General features: G+C 38.5%; 1 protein-coding gene across 1 annotated transcript in view; it reads left to right on the top strand.

The window, feature by feature from the left end:
• Positions 1-10205: 10205 nt before the first annotated feature.
• The window catches only part of LOC146325535 (helicase ARIP4-like), an 88981-nt gene continuing 79326 nt past the window's right edge, over positions 10206-19860 (top strand). Inside the window, exon 1 of the mRNA XM_084721609.1 lies at positions 10206-10299. The gene's annotated coding sequence lies outside the window, so the exon portion shown is untranslated. The remainder of the gene's footprint in view (positions 10300-19860) is intronic.

Genomic DNA, 19860 nt, shown 5'->3' with positions numbered 1-19860 from the left:
AGTGCATTGTGGGTTAGTCCCCTGAGCAATGTCTGGTGAGTAAGAGATTTCAGGAAAGTGTGCATAAGAGGTTCAAAAAGTCAACTGGAGAGTCCTTGAGCACTTTGCCAGCTTCACAGTGGGAATGCCCTGAGTCCTCGCACACTCAGCAGGAGCAGATCCTCTGTTTCTCATGAATTGCATTGTGGGACAGTAGTGTCAATCAGCAAGAACCCTGAATAATCAGGCACATTCTGTGTGCACACTTACATCTTTGAGTATCCGTAATTTCCCAGTGTGAACACACTACATGTTTAAGGTTTTTCTCAATCACTTTAACTTTTTTAACAGTCTTAGCATTCTCTAAACTGTAAATGCAAGTGTCACAGCTGTTTTATGGGATGTCACATCACAACTCTATTATATGACTGCAAAAGGTCGTGACTCCACCAAAACATTGCACTCATGCTTCAAAACACAGTTGTTGTGTCAATAAATTGGTCAATGCCATGAAAAATTAAACTGAAAACTGTACAACCTGCTTTAGAAATGAATAAGAGCAAATCAGTGTAGTATCATGTGGTAAGTGGCTCCATCTAGTGGACATGGGACATTAACGCAGGTGAATCTTCGAACTGTCAGTGACTGATTGGATTGCGTTTGATTGCAGTCACCATCTTGAGCTGTCTCCTGACATTAACCAGTTGTAACCACGGGACTCTTCCCTGTCACTTCTGTTCATCTCTCATGATGTGAATACAGCATGAGGGCAATTAAACTGTGTGCATCTGCTTGTGACTTTAGCCCAGCTGAGTCCTAGAGGCCTTGAACACTTGCTTCTGTAAAATTCAACCATGCAACAAAAGGATCTTCTCCCCTCCCCACCTCCCATACAGTGCCTCCATTTTTTTTCTGTGTTTCTCAAGACACAGTTCATCCTGAATCAAAATGCATATTTTTCCTCGCACCTATGGAGTTGGTGGATTCTCCTTCTCTCAGATATGGATGGATGGAACAAGATGGCACACAGTTTGTGTTGCTCAAAGAGTAAAAAAGCATCACCTGGTTACTCAAGATAATCCACACACCTTGTTTGCATGAAGACTACTGTATTTATACCATAGAAAGAAAATATTTCCTCAAGTAAACCAAAAATTGAATGTAGTGACATTTCTGTTTTTATCTTTTACTGTTAATTGCACAGCATTAAAGTAGTTGATAGAGCAGAGTCACATTTTCAGTTGTAAAAATAAAGCAACCAGTCAAAAAATGTGAGAACTCTGGCTTCTGCTTGTTTTTTTACATGGTGGAGCTTTTGTTTTTCAGAAATTCTGGACAAGTTTCAGTGTTGTATATGAATTGTGCAACTTGTATATTGTTTAAAAAAAATCAACTAATCTGTTCTCATTAACTTAAGACTATGATTGAAACCTTGCAACCTCAGTGTACAGTAATGACAAGGAAAACGTTGTGCTGTAGAATACAGGAAGCTGCAAAGAACATGAAGAGCATAATCATCAAAAGTTGAGCACTGTGAATATGTTACTACCACAACAGACTGCTGGTCTGCCAGACAACATAGTTACTTAGGTGTCACCTGTAGCTGGATAGACCCCACTTCTCTAGAGAGGCACTCCGCTGCATTGGCTTGTAGACGTGTCAAAGGCTCGCACACATTTTATGTCCTTGCTGCAGCATTAGAGGAAATACATTCTGACTACCACATCCGGCAAAAAGTGACCAGGACGACTTTTGATTGTATGGCTTGGAAGAGAAAGAGGGTGAAGCTGCTGATGGACAGGAGGAGAGACTCCATCCTCGATGATGAGTCAGAAGATGAAAGTGAGTTAGAGGTGGAGTATCAAGATGTGTCTGCTATTTTGGATGATGACACTGTGATTGTAGTTGTTTTGAATGACATAGTTAATTAAATGTTATTTTATTTTGTATTTATTTGTTAATTTAACATGGACAATGCACAATAAATATATGGACCAGAAAGAGCTCATTTTCATCTGTACATCTTTTATAGGCTCAATCCAGCTGAAATGGGATTTTTGGCTGAGTATGCTGCTATAATGAAGCCTGTTGCCATGGCCCTTAACATCCTCCAAGGGGAAACGTCGGTGCATATGCGTATCAAGGTTTGGAACAGGAAACTGGACTTGATAGAGTCCTTGAAGACGTTTCACCTCTCATCCAAGAAGCTTCTTCAGTTCTACCTGACTGGTTTGGGAGTTCAGGTATTAAATCTAATGGGGTCATTAACACCTAGGGGAGAATGTGACTGCCATGAGTCCATTGTGTGACCCTTGAGTGACCTTTCATGTCCATCCACTGGAGGTATGGATCAATTGCATTCCTTTCCTCAAATCAAGAAATTGTCACTCAAAGTCAACACAAGTCCTCCAGCGTCTGCAGCCTGTGAGAGACTTTTTAGTCATGCATGCTAAAAGATCACAGCTTCACTGCAAGAACCTTGAGAGCCAACTAGTGTTGAAGCTTAACAGTCACAGAACATGCAAAAACACTAATTTTCACTAAAACACACACACTGTTTATGGACACAGAGACCTCTGAATGTACAGGCTGCCTTATTCTATGCAGTCTTTGCCTGCTCAGAATAACGTATTGAAAATATCTGTTTGACAACTCATGTATCATGTAAGTAAAAAAGGGGAAAAAATGAGACCTTGCAGAATGAAATTTAAGACTTGTGAACAAAATTCAATACCTTTTCAAGGCCTTAATTTACAATTATTAAATGTAAGACTTTTTCAAGTTTTAAAGACCCCACGGGTACCCTGTTATATGTGTTTCTACTGAAGTATTCATCAAATCTTCAGGAGAAATAAACAATTAGAATTTTTGTAAAATTAGTATATACAATCCAGTAAGATGTATGAAGATAAGCACCATTTTTAAATGTATGTATTCATTTTATAAGACAGGATTTTCTTATACACATTTTAGATGCAGAAGATTTTCAACATGCATAATGGCGTCCTCAATATGAGAAACCCCAGATGTGAAGGACTTCTTCTCACCAATCAACACTGTTTATGCTTTCATATAATGCTTTTGTTGGGACCAGGTAATGCTTGGATTGGTATTATTGATGCTGTTACTGAAAATGTTAAGGGAAATCAAATGTGTACTGTTGTCAGTGTGACTGAAGAGTTGTTGGTTTAACTTAATATCTTTAACCCATTGAGCACGTTGATTTATTATCAGGTTTATTTGACAAGGAAAATGTATTTATTTTAAATCATTACACAGATCGCCTCAATTTACCTTTTCAAATTGAATCAACTTAAGATTTTAAGGCACTGACACTAGCTTTTTAAAGTTTTACAAATAGTTTATTTTTAAAGTGTACTTGTCTCTTTTCTTTTAACTAAAAAGACACATGAGGAGCAGTTTCCTCTAAATTACTTCATTAAGTAATTCTAATTTAAGTGTTAAATTAAATTACTCTGAATAAAGTGTGATTATTCATTAAACTAATTCAAGCAGCATAAAAATTATTTCAATAAATGAATATAAATGAAGGCAATCTGGGCTGATAACTGTTTTTGAATTGCAAATGTGATTTATTATGAAGTTAATCATAATCAGTCCAGAATAAATAAAGCGGTACATCATTGATTTTACCCAACTAAATGTATCTGGGCTGCATCACATGAAAATTAAAGCATTCCTGTCCTGTGTTGCTGCTTGTTTATTCAGTTTGTGTGTATTCCTGCCAGTTTGTTAGCTTAGAGAGGTGTGTGTGTGTGTGTGTAGGGCTGGATTCACTTTTCAAGGCCTCAAAGCTGTCATGGGTGAGGAAAGATTGCCTGAAACTGACTTGAGACAGGAAGAAAGTGTGTGTGTCAGAGAGAGAATGAAAGAAAAAGGAAGATGGCCGAGCCTCAGAGCTTGTTCCAATTTCCTGAGCAGCCAGTAGCGTCCATCTTCTCCTGTCACTCCACAGATATCTAACATCAATCACACACACACACACACACACACACACACACACACACACACACACACACACACACACACACACACACACAGACAGATGCACAAACACGTTTATTTCATCAGTCCCGACGTTTATTCTATTTTCTGCTCCTCTGTTTTCTGACTACACTGCTGCACAGACACCTCTGGTTTCAGAGATACCGAGGACATCAACAAATGAAAAGGAAGAAGCTGAGAGATGAAAGTAAAAAGACGAAGAGAAGCTTTCACATTATTTGGACAGCACAAAAATAGCAAGTTGCAGAGTCATGGACACAGAGAAAATGGAGATGAGGACATGCATCAGTAGTGGAGATGGGAAGGGTAGAGGAGACGGAGAAAGCCATAAATAAATAAGAGGGCTGAAAGCAAAAGCAGAATTAGAGTAAAAAAGAAAAAGTGGAGCCTTTATGGCTTTGTGTTGTTTACAGACATTTCCACTGCTGTGCTGCTGATTAATTAGTATCTCGAAAAGACACTGCCAATATATACAAACAACACCAAGACAGAGTCTTCTCTTCAGTTCTCCCTGCTTATTCATTAATGCACTGTGAAAAAAACAGAAGTTTGTTTTAACTTACAAAGTTAGTCTCTGGGCTGTCCTAAAACTTTAAGAGAGAACACATATTCAATAAGTCTATAATATGAAATTTAACCAACAACTAGTCACATTATCACTCATAATAAATTTGCTTCCCTTTACATTTTCCTAATATGAAGAGTCAGTTCTTCATTCTTCATTTCACATAAAAAACTTACGGCTACTCCTCCTTAAACTTTCAGTGAAAGGAGGTAGAGACTAAAATTCAGCATGAACCCTCATCATGGTTCTCATCATATATATTTTCTGCACATTATAAAAAAAACAAGGGTCTCTGGAGAGTTTTAACTCTCAAACAAAGTCTGCTAATATGCTGATCATATTTCTTTAGAAACTTAGAAGTTTAATGAGTTGATTGATTCATTCAACTCATCATTTCAGGTCAAAATACTTCAAGTTAGAAGAACTCATGTTTATAAGTTCTGAAGTGTTCTGAAAATAAAAACTTGAAATTTAAAGGCTAATTAACTTGAATAAATAAAACTTGTATATTTATGCTAAATTAAAGAGAAATGAAAAGTTGATTCCATTCAGATCCTGCATGTTTTTTTAAAAAAGTGATCATGTTTCTCCTCAGTAACAGAAACTCTTCACATTCCAGTTATGTATGAACAGCTTCTGTTTAACTGGAGCTTGTGTTACCTGTGATCACGAGGGCAAAATACCATTTACCATAGACACCTTTCAAATTAAAAAGGAACTGTAGGTCTGACTCATATTGGGGATCTTAACAAGTTTGAGGTTATTGTATTTTCTGCACTGATCATTTACTGGCACTGCTGGTCATCTGCTAGGGATGATTTTGTAATACATGTGTACAGTATCAATTCCCATTTTAGCTATTCTTATCTTGTACTCAAATCAATAAAACTATGAGGTGCAAGTGTCTGTCTCAGCCTCCTGCTGAAGTTGCATAATCCAGAGTTATGCAAAGCACTGTGTAGTGTTGGCCAATAGGGGGCAGTGCCTGAATGAGAAAAACAGAAGGCACAGTGAGGACGTTGAATAAGGAATGGTACTGTATGTTGAGTCATCAGGTTGGTAGGGTGTGCAGCAGTCCACCTGCTGCGCTGACTCATGACACAGTTCACTAGAGCTGTTTAATATAACATATCAAGAAATCACCTAAATACAGTCACATCAAATTTTAAAAACTAAACTTCATGGCACTCTTTACATGCATAGCTGAGCAAACTTTTATCATATTTATTTGCTGTGCTTAATGATGTGATTTAAAAAAACACTTTTTTTCCTATTATGTCTTTATCAGTGCCTCAGGGATAAAGACCAACAGATTGGTAAGTGAGGAATGACACATCACACAGATGCAACTCTGAGTGGCAGTCAGATATAACAGCTTCAGGGGTTATCAAACATGAAGGAGACGACCTGTCAGGTTCATATAATAATACTTGGAAGTTGGAAGTTCAGCAGTTAGATTTGTTGATAACAATCTGGAACAAAAAAATAAAACAGCCAGAGAATAATACGAAACAAACCTCTGTAACGTACCTTCAAGCTACAGCAAGTGCATTAACTAGATGTGATATGTGCTTAAATATGCCTAAGGCCAAATAGTCAAGAACGATTTTAGAGTTAGATTAAAGTCTAGAGGAGGAATTTATTCACTCATTTTAGTAAAGTAGTAAAGTAAAGCTCCAGCTAAGTCCCCAGACATATCTTAAAATACATCACAGCAAGGGGATCATTCATAGCTTTAGCTTTAACGTCCCAAGTCAGAGTTTAGTGAATACACATTGTTAATAAATAATTTTTAAGACTAATAAAATCATGATATTATATAGACCCAAAGGTCAGTCCATGCTTCACTCCTCCTCAGACGTCCGGCTGATAAAAGCTGGCATAGCAGATTTTTAGTGATTCTGTGCTTTTTTCCAGCTCTTCTTAAGATATTTTCATATGAGTCAACGATGGGAAACAATGACACTTGAGAACAATCAACACTGAAGCTTTTCCCTGGGGAAAACAACCTTTTGAACTGCAGCCATATGGCCATATTGATAGAAAAGGGCTAAACACAGGTGTCACCAATCATACTAGTTAAAGTCTTATTCCATTTAGTGTAGCAGAGCCTTTCCAGTGGACCAACATGTACAACAGCAGCACCCTGACCAGAGCCAGTCTCAACCTCCATGGGGCCCTTGGAAAACCAGTGCTTCCACTACAACCCCTCCTCCTTTCAAACAGTTTGCTCCATCTGTCAATCAAAGACTAAGTAGTATATTTATTGAATATAATATTTTTGTGTAGAATCCTAGGATAAGTGAAAATCTGATCAATCATCAGTCACTGTTAATCCACCAGTTTCTATCTTGCATTAGTTCAGAGTTGTAATCAGTGGAGAATTTAAATAAGCACATTTATACCAAGTTCTGTACTTATGTTGTACTTCACTTGAGTTCCATTTTATCCAACTTTATGCTTCTACACTACATCCGAGAGGCAAATACTATATTTTTTAATCCACAAAGCTGAAAAAGGCTGCTTTCTGACCTTTTAGAGATGCATGATTCTCACAGGACAGTGACACTATAAACATTTGATAATCTTAATCTGTGTTAATCATCCTGCTTTTGGAGAAATTCACTCTTAGGTCAAACTATTTAAATATTTACAAGATCAAACTAACTATTTAGATTTCCACATTTTTTTTCTCCGTGTTATATTTTTTATGGCATTCCCTAACCCTAACCTTAACCCTCCATTTATGAACACACTGAGCCAGAGATCAGAGGAGAGAGCGAAAGAGGAGCTCCTGTTTACATATTTTTTTTTAGGAATATGTCAATCTGGAGATCCGGACAGAAAGAGTGAGAGAAGCTAGATATCTACTTACCCCTGTGCTGATATGAGGGTGGGTGAAGATCTTCAGTTCACAAAACACTCAAAAAACAGACAAAACAGTACTGCAGCCAAATCCAGTACAATTGAAGTGAACGGTGACCAGTTTTAAAATTAAAAACAACACAAAAAAACACAAAATGTCTCCATACTGCTTGTGTGGTGTAAGCCAAGTGTCCGTAAGCTGATGACATTAAAATTTGACCCAAAAAGACACCATTTACACCATGTTTTTAGCCTAAATGTCAACTGAAACCTCTCAGACCGGATCCTCGTGCACGAAATTGTGAAATTTCATTTTTGGGTGAACTGTTGCATTAATGTTACTATGAATGAATGATATCGGATATGGAGAGGAGGAAACACAAGTTTACCTGATTACTGCTCACCCCGTTCACTCTCAATATGTTCTTTTCTCTTCAGTTTTGCCTCATCCTCTCATCAAAGTTGTACACACTGACAAACTCTCTGACACGACGAAGAGGCCTTGCGCTGTGTCCCAGAAACATTTGTATATTTTATACTTATTACTAATTAAAAATTCTTATTTTAACTAATTGAAACCTTATTTAATTATATATATAAATGTTTATTGTTTATATCTAGATTTTATATAGTTTACATATGTGTGTAGCTATTTGCTGTTGTAACTGACATTGCCTGTCATAATTTTCAAGGATGACATAATAAAAATATTACATAATAGTAGTCCATATATAATCAACATTACATAATACTTTTTTCATTTCATGTCAAAATTACTTCTGTGAAAAAGGTCAATAGTTTGACATGGTTTTCTCCAATCTGGTCATCAGTAAACTCTGCCTTCATCCGTGCTGCTGTCATACCACATTTGTCTCATCTATTTTTGTCAGGGGAGTGTCAAATTTGCTTTTGCTTTCAAGAGTCCTGAGTGTGAAACAAGTTCTCTCACAAATGTTCAACCATGACAGCACTTTAGCTGGTGGAAAAGTGACAACACAGTGGAAAAAAAAAAGACATGGGTGTATCTAATAACACTGATGATACTTTGCCTCTGAGCACAACACCATGGTCCTGGAACTGGTTCACTCGAGTGGAATGGAGCCATTTTTGCTATCAGTCACACCTGTGTTTGAAAAGTGGAATTGTTCCCATGAGAGACTTTGGTTCTGGTCCTGACCGCAGCGTCAAATAACAGCTGGATGAAGTTATCAAACTCCTTACAGAGCAATAGAGGTGAAAGCTGTTCTGCAGGTGCAACAAATCCAGCATGGGAGTTGGGAAATGTCAATCCATTCAGTCTTTACACTCAGACAGTGTGAAGTCATATGTGCCAACCCTCCCTGTTTTCCCAGGAGACTCCTTTTTTTTCAAATTTCCTCCCGGGGTAACAGTTCTCCTTTAATTTATGACAGGTTTTTTTAACTTTTAAAAGTTGGACAAGACAGGGCTAAATGCTGTGGTCCCATTGCATTTTCCAGCTGGTAAGTGTCATCATTTTGCTATTTTTATTCTTTAAATGTTATCAGAATGCAGGAGCAAACATTTACCAAGTCAGATTTCACAGGGCCCTGCTTTGGTTTCAGAAATTCTCCCTGTCTTTGAGGTCTCAAGGTAGGCACATATGTGTGGAGGTCTAATAAGCAGAAACGTACACAGCTGTGTGAGTGCAGGTGCTGTACAAAAGTCTAAATATCCTTTTCGCTGCAGCCATTTTGACATGAAGCAGAGGAGTAAACACAGGTGTTACCCACGAAACTAATTAAGGTTCTGTTCCTCGTGTCAGACTGCAGAGTCGCTGTGCAGGTTGCCTTGCTGGACAGGCTCTGCAACACTAAATGGAACAGGACCTTAATTAGTATTACTGGTAACACCTGTATCTACCCTACTATCGTTTATCAATATGGCTGCAGTAAAACAGGTTTTTACACAAGTGGAAGTTGTACTGCTCTACCAGGTGCAACAAAACTCACGCTGGACTGGAGATGTCAGTCCAGCGCAGTCTTCAGTCCATACCGTGTTCAGTGTAGAGTGGAAGTTTAATCGGCAAAAATGTAAACAGCTGTGTGTGTAGATCTACTGTACATAAACACACATATCATAAGTGGTCTATTCCAAGACGTTATTTGGATAATGTTGTGTTTTTACTTTTTTTTTCAGTCATCTGACCCAAGTCGCATACAACCCACCCACCCACATTTAAACATTAAAACATGTTTTAATTTGTTAAAATTAAAAAAAGAAATGTATTTAAATTATTAGCCTACCTATTGAATTATTTTATTGATTATTATTGTTGTTGTTGTTGTTGTTATTATTATTATTATTATTAGTATTATTAGTATCATTATTATTAGTATTATTATTATTATTATTATTATTATTAACAGTAGTAGTTGTAATATTTATTTATTTATTTATTTATTTGTTTAAGAAAGTGGAGACCGGACTGGACCAGACTGGAAGGTTTACTAGTAGTAGAAAAAACACTTATAAATAAAATGTGAACATTACCATTAGTAAAAATTGTATAATACATATTAATAATACCTTATAAAAATGTTGAAAAAAAAAACAGAACAGTACTATAAGTTAATTAACTCCCATTTTGCAATGAGCTCTTCTGTTGTCGCGTGTGCAGTTTGTGAGCCTTTAGTTCAGTTATCCCCCCAACAGTTTGGATGCTCGTGCACTTCCGGAACTTTCGTAATGCCTTTTCTGTGCAGAGCGCGTGCAGGGACCAACAGGACGACCCTCCTCTTTTAAGCAGAAACTGATGAATGAGCCTGCCACCGTGCATCTCATTACCACTTCACTAATAAAAGCTTTTCACTTGGAGGGACTCAGCGCAGACACGGGGACGGAAGGTGAGAGACACACACCGGGTTTACTGTCCGCTTGGACGTGTTTTCTCTCCGTTAAACCTTTAATTTCTTCATGTTTGCATTTTAATGGTGCGGAGCGTCAATTAGGCTCCAGACAATAGAGGAGAGCGTGCTGCACTTGTGCACCTCCGCTTCCTCCTGTCTGCATTGCTGTTGCAGCCTCCTTCCGTGTTATGAAACAAGCGGCACGCCGCTTTCTTTTTTTTCTTTTTTGACTCGGAACGAGCCGTGACCGCAGCGGAGATCAAACCAGCGGGACAGAGTTGACACATCTGCGGGGTTAAATAGCCTGCCTCGCTGCTGAAATGTGTGGCAGTGTTACCTAACAGCCAGTTAGGCTATGAGGGCAAACCAAAAAGGAAGTGGCTTATGTAAAGAGTTATGTAAATTCAGGCTTAAATGACAAAGTTAGGTGTTTTTTTACATTTCCATAATCACTTTAACGAGTTAATGAGCTGGTATTTGCAGTTTGCAGTTGAACCCCTGAAGTTGTTTTCAGTTTTCAGAGTAATTTAGTGAACTCTTTGTGCAAAGGGGGTCAGTCAGATGAAACGGAGGGGTTGCAGTTCAGAAGTTCAGAGGTTGAGAAGCAGACTTGGGGTGGCTCACGGCTCAGTATAGCAGTCGTGAGGCAGCCTGCTCTAACATTCAACACTCACCCACTAAGTAGTAGAATCTGCTGTGATCGCTAAGACTTGAGGCGTGTAACAGTAGTGAGATGGCCATGAAGTTGTCACTGCTGCAGCCACTAACATACATAAAGAATAAGAACATCAGAGCTCCCCAAAAGTGAAGCCAAAGCATCTTGATCGCCCCCTAGTGGCTGGGTGCAGTATAGGTCCTAAACCCCCTCCACTCTATTTTAGTAGACATGACATGGACCAAACTAAAACATAAAAGAAGTTAAATAATTTTGATGGTTTCTGTCATTTTATGTAGTTATTATCATGCTGATGTTTTTTAAGTGTTAATTTTTTTTGATAAGTTTGTTTTTTATCAGTCATTTGGTGATATAAAAAGCAGGTTACATTAGATTGGCAGCTGAGCTCTGCTAACAACTGAGTTGGTGGGGTGTGTGGGTAGGAACCATGGATATGCTACTGTATATAGGACTGGATACTGGAGGCAAAGATAGCACCCATTCAGTCCAATAATAATTGCTGACCAGGTGCATACGCTTAAAAAGGTCTCTAGCTTCCAGCTTTACTTCCTGGGTATGCCACCTGCTGTGTTACTGCTCGGCCTGTAGACTTGAAATTTTGATGATGTCACAGATTTTAAAATAATCTTTCTCAGCTCTAGGAAAGTTTTACAAATATAAAACCTTCATGGATCAAAAACAAATAATTAAGAGCGATATAATTGACCTTGTCTCGAGTTTCAGGTGTCCTGTCAACAGTTTTACAGATGTCTTTTATATTATGGTGGCTTATGTGGAAAATTCTTTTTGGGCTGCAGGAGGATTTTTCACTGCAATTCCACAACTGGCCTCTGTGGAAAAACTGGAAGCAAGGCTGAGTGGTAATGCTCTGTGTAGGTTTTACTATATGTCTATGGCAGGAACTTGATAGCATGGCTCCAACCCCGATAACTACTGCACAGACTCTGGCTCCAAATTACATCACCAGTGCAAGATGCATCTGCCTCTGACCAGCTAGTTCTTGTTGCCTTCGTTGGTTGGCGATATCAAAAGTGGGTATACTTAAAGCCAACTGAAAAATAAGTGTATATACTTGAGTATACCCTGGACTACACCACTGCTGGTACTTCAGTAGTAGGTGTGTGTGAGATCCGCTTTTGGTTGAACTAGCTTGAATGAGACTAAAATTCTAAACAGCAGGTTACACACAAGAGATTCAGATGTGGGACTTGAGACTTGACTCAGACTTGGATTTGACATCACTTGAGGAAGATAATGCATGTCCCTCTGGAGCCACAAAATGCGTTATACACCTTTTTGTCATATGTAAGACTTGAAAACAGGCTTTGACTGAGCCATTGATTAAAGGGTAGTTCTGCCTACTTTCAACCTGGCGAAAGTTGATAGTAACGGCGAGCATGCATTCAGGCTATCAAAGAAAAGTGCATGTTTAGTTTCTCAAAAGAACTGGAAACCCTTAACTGTCCCAGTTAAATAACGTGTGAGTTGAAGGGGTGCTTGTATTGTATTTTCAGGGAAATCAGAAGTTCAAAAGCAACAAAGTAAAGTAAGTAAAGTCATCTTAAGACTTACAGTGCTGTTAAATATTAATATCTTATTCAGACCTTTTACAAGACAGTTATTTTGACAGTAGGGAGAGCAGCACTTGTGTAAATAAAAATTCTAATTATGGCTGCATTCCTTTTCTGTGTGCCCGTACCACAGCCTTGGTAATGCGCATGCTTGCTCACTGTTCTGGCTTGCTGTGATATGTGCAGTAACTGGGACTGAGCCTTTCTTAATGTCATTGGTTTCAGCTATGATTTACCTGGTTAGTCAGAATATCTGCTATGAAAAGCTGGATATTACCTGCAATCTTTTAGGTACAACTCCCCAGTCAGATCTAACACTTGATTAGAATTTCTCCACCTTTTCCCGCAGTGGTGTACTCACTTTCCCTCCATGTACTTCAGTGATTTACTCCATTTCCCAGAATCTCTTTTTACGAGCCCCAGAGAAGGGTGTGAACTCGCTGTATGCAGGAGGAGAAAGTGATACTGAAAGCTGAGAAGAGCAGCGAAAAGAGGAAGAGTCGTTCTCTATAATCAATACCCAACATGTCTTCTAGTTACAGTGCATTCTGGTCAATTGAGGTTACTGTGGGTGTTGCCTCTGCAATGGATTTCTGTTTGTTTTTATGACAGCTTTAGATAGAAGCCCTTGTTTGATTTTTGAGGGATCTGCAAAGGAAACATTTAGAGCTGAAGCTTATTTGTTTTCTTTCTTCTTCTGCAAAAGTAAGACTTGATCTTTGGTGTCTCTTGTGCAAAAGTAAATTTCATCATATTATCTTTTAAAAGTTTGGTGTATTTGCCTTGAATTACTGGCCATGATTTAGTAAAGCTATATCAAATATCGTAGCTTTCACTGTTACAGTCTTTGTGATACTGATCAGGCATTTTGGTTCTAAGTCACACACTGTACCGTGTTGACCGGCCCGTGGCAGGAAGATTATGTTCTAATAGTCTGATTCTCAGGCGTTTCTGTCTGCCTCTGCTGTCAGTGTTGATTCAGAGACTTTGTTCTTTTAATCTGACCTTGGATCATGTATCAAGCCAACCACCTCAGCCAGACGCAACCTTAGCTGATGAAACCCTCTCACTTTCTTTCTTTTTTTAACTTTTGTTCATTCTCTCAGGCAACCTTCAGGGGAAAAGTTACACAAAGTATAGAAGTGTTTACTGTCGTCATTGTGAATGGTTTCTCTGTGCTTGTGTCCCTTCTGTAGTGAAGGCCAGTGTGTCTTTAAAAATAAGAAACCTGCAGGAATGTGGTGTCAAAGTTTTTTTTTATGAACCTCAGAGAAAATATGTATCTACTGTAGAGATTTACTGCCACATTTAATAATGTTTTCATGGTGCAAATTCCCAAACCCATAGCGAAGTTGTCACTTCTGATTATGTTTGTGTTAAGTTGTGTAAATATATGCTCTGTTCAATTTTCCTTATTACCCGGAAATGATGATTTAGAATTAAGAATGTTGAAAAAAATTATAATGTTTGCAGGCTTTAGTTGGCTTGTTCAAAAACTGGTCAAAGTTAGTTTTGATTTGTTCCCGTTTAGACCTCGATTCTCCATATAATTTCAAAAGGATAATCTAGGGGCACTTCTGCAGCACTCTCCTTTTCATCCCCCTCTTCATCCTCACATCACTCCTTCAGCCTGTTCCTGCTGCCGAGCTCAGCAGGCGGCTGAGTACAGGAACAGAGCGCTCAGAACAGCTCAGGAGTGAAGGAAGGATTGGAGGAAGGCTTGGGGGAGGGAGGGAGGGAGGGAGAGCGTGCGAGCAGGAGAAGAGTTGCTGGTGCTGGCCTGCTTGACGGTTATGCACAGTAATGGTAGTTGAACATTAGATTAGATCTCATCTGTTTGTCTTTGAGAGCGTGTGTACAGCTTGAAACCATCATGGCTGGTAATGTCAATCAGTGGGAAAGGTTGCAACTGCTAGTTGTGTGTAATTAAGGACAATATTTAGTTTTCACATTTCAACAAGTAAATAGGATAGGAATATAGTATAGTATTAGTAGTAGTAGTAGTAGTAGTATAGTATATATAAACATTTTTTTTACTAGACTGTTAAGACAGAAGATGCAGAGAAGTATTTAGTTGCACCATTGAAATTCTGCGGCTAGTGGTCTGTCACATTAAAAGAATAACAAAAGATGTAATTTGATGATGTTGTGAAGTAGTGCGGGATCAAGAACATTGTTCTCTTCATTTTAAAACAACCTTCATAACTGATGAAACTCTGTCACGACTCAGCCAGAAATCATGTTCAGGGATGTGGTGATAGTGAAGGTTTATTCATGTTACTTTTAGTCACGTGTGCCAGATTCCCTCTTCACTCTCTGATGTGTGTAGCAAGTCAGCAGCAGCTAGTAGGAAACGGACCGTTACCTTTTAATAAATAATGAATTTCTTTGCAATTGAACTTTGCTGAAACATTTGGGATAATTTACACAACTCAACAAATATATAACATATGTCTAACATTTTTAAACATTATAATGCATAAATGTTATTTGAATTAACTGACTTGTATCAGTCAGACATACAGAATTAGGGAGGCAAATGCTTTTGTTAACTTAAATTTTTGTCAGTGTAAATAAGCGTTAGCAGCTGCTAGCCTAAACATCCCTACACTTCCAAATAGATGTAGACTAGCTTAATTTAGATTGAACTTTAGTGTTATTCCTCAGAACAAAGGTGTAGCAGAGTACTTGGGTAGCTTCCAGTAGTTTCACAGAAATTCAATGTTATTTGAATGTCTTTTCAATGAGAAAGTGAATGAAGAATGATGAATATTAGACAGTACAGGGCAGGGCAGATAGCAATCAAGACAGTTCTGGTGTAACAGCAATATTGCTTCAGTTTAAATTTAAGTAACATTTCAGTTTGCCAGAGATTATATATTTTTTACGTTAGTTCCTCATTGGCACAGGTTACCATGGTTATGCGTCTCCAACCAACACGGAGGCTCTCAGGAAGTGATGTGATACTCTGAAAAGTTACATGCTACTTTTTATTTGCGTAAAAATGTGCTGAACAATGGTACACATTGAGTAGATAGTACAGATCTCCAATTTCCACAGTCTTGTTTTGATTTACGAAATTCTCTGATTATGCAACAAACCAGTGCAAATAAAAATATTTGCCTTGGGGTTTGCAGCTGTGTTTTAAATTCCGAAATGTGTTATTTAACTGAATTTTGTACACAAGGATCATAATCAGCCTACACAGTTAAGAGAAGCACAAGACTTTACATCGTATCTTACATTAAAAAGATAAAAAAAAAGGGTAGAATATTTGAATTTAGATCGAGTTTTTCATAAACTGTATTAAACCAGCCAGTAAAGAATCCACAGCATCTCTATGCAATATGGTGGATGAAGACACACAGGAAGGTTAGACCAGTGTGGGTCTGCCTGACGTTGAATCCTAAAACAGTGGGGGATGGTCTCTTTGACCTACACTCGTTGTCAAACAGCAAGGGGCAGAGTGATGGATGCTGCAGACTGACTGACTGACTGACTGACCTCCACTTCTCATATTCAGAGAAGACTGACAAATCACAGCAGGCAGTGTAGATTGAAGTAGAGATTTAGTAACGGTTTCAGCCTCGCTCCTTATGGCCGGAGAGTTTAAACCACTGAAGCAGACTGTGAGGGAGAAATGACAGGAGGAATGTTGCACGACTGAGACGCCGACCTCTGCTGCTTCTCATGTTTTAGTAATTCTTTAAAACATGGATGTGCTGCTGGGTGTCTGACCTAATATACTTTGCCAGTTTACTTTCTATAACTTTGAAATTTTTAAAGGGGAGAGTAGCATCCCTGGTCAGTAATTTCTAGTCTTCCCTCTCTCATCAAGCAAGGCAAAAAAATGATAAAAGATTGAATTCCTATCTCTCTCATTTTTGTCATAGTTTTGAAACTAAAGGAATAGATACAGCAAGGGACCGCTGTCTGTGTTACAGCTCTCTATCCTGCTGTACATTATGTCATTTTACATGCATATACCTGTCTAAAACTGGAGTTGGAAGGATGGATCTGCCTGAACAATGAAGGGGAAGTTGGATGAAAGGATGTAAGCGATCACCACAGCAGGGTGGCCCAGTTATCAGAGGAACAGTCTCTCAACTGAAAGGTCACTGACTCAGTTCATGTTCCTGACAAACTGTCTTTAACTGTGACATTTAGTTTGTTGGGATTTTTGGGGTAGGCCTACTAGAAACACCTCATTTTAAGGCACATTAATACACATTTCTACTTGTGTGACACTCAGTGAAAAAGAATCAGCTTCATAAAGAGGATTTATAACAGGGTTGTTGTATTGGATTGTATTGGATTGTACAGATGTACTTAATAAATTGGTAATTTGGTGGATGTTCTATAGTGGGATTTTTTTAAAATTGTCAGATCATTTTTTAATCATAGTTGCTGATAATATTGTCAACTTCCACTGATTACATTTTCATGATTGGAAAATAATTGCATCAAATTGCATCATCCAAAGTTTTGTCTGAAGTTAATTATGCTTTAGCAGTCTGAATTAATGAAGTTCCCTCTCTGTTTTCTATACAGAGGAAAATCTCACATCAGTATTCTTAATGGAGTAATATAACTCATCCTTAATCATAAAATGACCATGATATGTCATCAGAGATGCAGAAAACAGGCTAAGCTGAAGTGCTGGCTCCCCCGACCACAATGATACAGCCAACATGTTCCTCTTTGAAATTTCCATTTCAGGCCAGAACATCTGTTAAATTTTTTTCTGCCCTTTTCATGTATTTTAGAGTTAAAATTAATGCAGAATGCTTGTCGAATTTTAAATGTGTTCGTAACAGTTAAATTGGAGTTGCATTCAAGTGACTGTCTGCCTTACTTCCTGCAAGACTCATTGCTCAGAGTGCTTACTTTCAGAGCAGTGGGGTTTTGTTTTTGGGATAACGGGCCTAGCTTAACATCAGCAGGCATTTGACAGTTGAAAACAACTCATTAATTTGTTGCGCAGGACTCATCGTCACTTGTTATTGTCATAGTATAATGTTGAGCCCATCAGTGTCCCTGCAGCCTGCAGGCAACCTGCCTGAGCTTTTGAGTCTGGAGAGGAGGGGGTGGGTGGGAACATCTTGCTTTTACTGTAGATCGTATATCAAATAGGGATTCAACCTATTTAATACTATATTATCTATGAATCTAACACACTATTTGGACTGCAGCACTCATTTTTGAACATTGGGGTCTTGGGGTCTGTACTCCTCCATTAATATTCAAAATTAATTTTGTGTTTGTGGTTTTTTGTTTAGTCTCCACCAACTCCAGAGAAAAATATCTGGGTCCATTTGCTAGCCCTCAATGTTGAACTGTCCTCAGCAGCTATTTACTCATTTACTCTGTCCTTTGGTAGCCAACAGGTCATGTTAACTTGTATGAGCTGATAATGAGAGCTGTGTAACTCAACAGTACAGATGTGTAGACTAAATAAGATAAAGGAGTTAAACGATACACAGAGTTTCGGATTTTCAATGGATTAGTCTCATTTACAACCTCTTCACATTGCAACATTTGCTTTAATGTTAAAATTACAACAGTGGATCTTTCTTTTGATTTTTTTGCTGATACTTTAACTGATTAATCTGTTCATTGTTTTCTGCATAAACAAATGATGAAGTTGGGGTGAAAGTTATACAGTCAGTCAGCTGTTCTTTTTTTAAAGTAGTAGAAGTCATTTTTCAAGTGTTGAACAGTGAGCTCTTGTGCTGTGTTCGCTGATCATTTAGCAACAGTAAAATAAAGGCATTTGTAAGTTCTGAGGGCAAATGTGCGCAGCTGAGTGTTACACCTCAAGGCTGTGTGTGGGCTGTTAGCTGACATAAGGTAAGTGACTGAGCATATGATTGCCTGTTGCCTCAAGACGATTTTTCCTTTAATGGAGAGACTTACGAAGCGGATGTAGCAAAAAAGGAGCTCCATTCAGGGCCTCATCCTGCAGGGAATATGTAAACTTTTTTATGATTTAACATCAATTCTTGCTCAGTCATAAGTCGTCCCCACCCCCCATTGATTAGTCCAGAGCCCAGGGTGATGTCTTCAAATGTTTTCTGTCTGATCAATCCAAAACCAACAGAGAATAAATTTCCTGAAATAAATGACAGTAAGTGTTCACACATGGAGGCTGGAGCCAGCAATCATTTGGGATTTTTGCTTGAAAAATGACTGAAACAATTAATTTAATCAAAATAGTTGCAGATTAATTTTCTGACAATTGACAGATCAATTAATTGACAGATCTAGTTTGAACACACCTTAAGTGTTTGAGGTAGGAATGTAGCTTTAGGCAGTAGGTGATATGAGGGGATGCCATCGTCTTCAAAATGCATCTCCCTTGTTGACCTCCCATCCTGCCTCTCTATCCCCTAACAGCAGAGCAGTGCAAGAGCAGACCGGCAGTTTAGTTTAACATGTTTGTCTAGTCTGCTTGACTCACCGATTCTTTATCTGACTGAGGTTTGTTCAAGTTAGAATTTATGGCACTGACCATGGCTCTGAAATATCAGGAACATAACTGTGCTAGGTATTACACCTTTCTGTCAGTCTGTTCTTGGATCTGCAATATTCTCTAAACTATACAGGTTGGAACTTGGGGTTTATAAAATATGGAAGGTCATGAGTCAGTTTGCTACTCGCTGGTGAAAGAAATTAACTCCCTGTTTAAAACCGAGCAAACTGCCTACTGGTTTTGGGTTATGATCCGTTGCAAGGTGCTGCATATAGTCAGTGAGTGTCCTCTAGAACACGAGGACAATAGTGTGTCTTTGTGTACTTCTTGACCTCATTGCTGTAACCTTCAGGAGCATGCGTGACTATGGAGCAGGTTTGTCTGTGTGAAGGTTGCATAGCTGGGCCTTGTGTCTGTTTGTGTCTATATTACAGCAGTTGTCAGTGTTTTTGTTTCATTTGTTGACTAGTGACCTCCGATAACCCAGGTTCGCTGCTCTTACGTGGATATTTCTCAGTTTGTGTGTGTGTGTGTGGGTATGTTTGTTTGTGTAGATGCACCTGCTATTGTTGACATTAGTCATTTGTTGACCAGTATCCATGGCGACACCTTGTGCTCATCTGTCATCTTGTTTATCTTCATCTCTGTGCCCTGTCTAAATTGCAGCACTCTGGTCCTGTGTGTGTGCTTGCACGTCTGCATATTGTTGATCTTGTTTGAACTCTTGTTTGAGCTGTTGAATAACAGCTTGTGTTTTGTTTTGTTTTTTCAGGGTCACTCAGCAGCCTCAGAAAGATGAGCTTCTAAGTTTCTAATAGGGCTGCATTATCTGGCTTCTT

Source organism: Lutjanus erythropterus, chromosome 6 (genome assembly GCF_056507025.1).
Source record: "Lutjanus erythropterus isolate fLutEry1 chromosome 6, fLutEry1.hap2, whole genome shotgun sequence".
NCBI lineage: Eukaryota > Metazoa > Chordata > Actinopteri > Lutjaniformes > Lutjanidae > Lutjanus > Lutjanus erythropterus.
The sequence above is the reverse complement of the archived record's forward strand: the minus strand, read 5'-3'. Positions and strand labels throughout refer to the sequence as shown.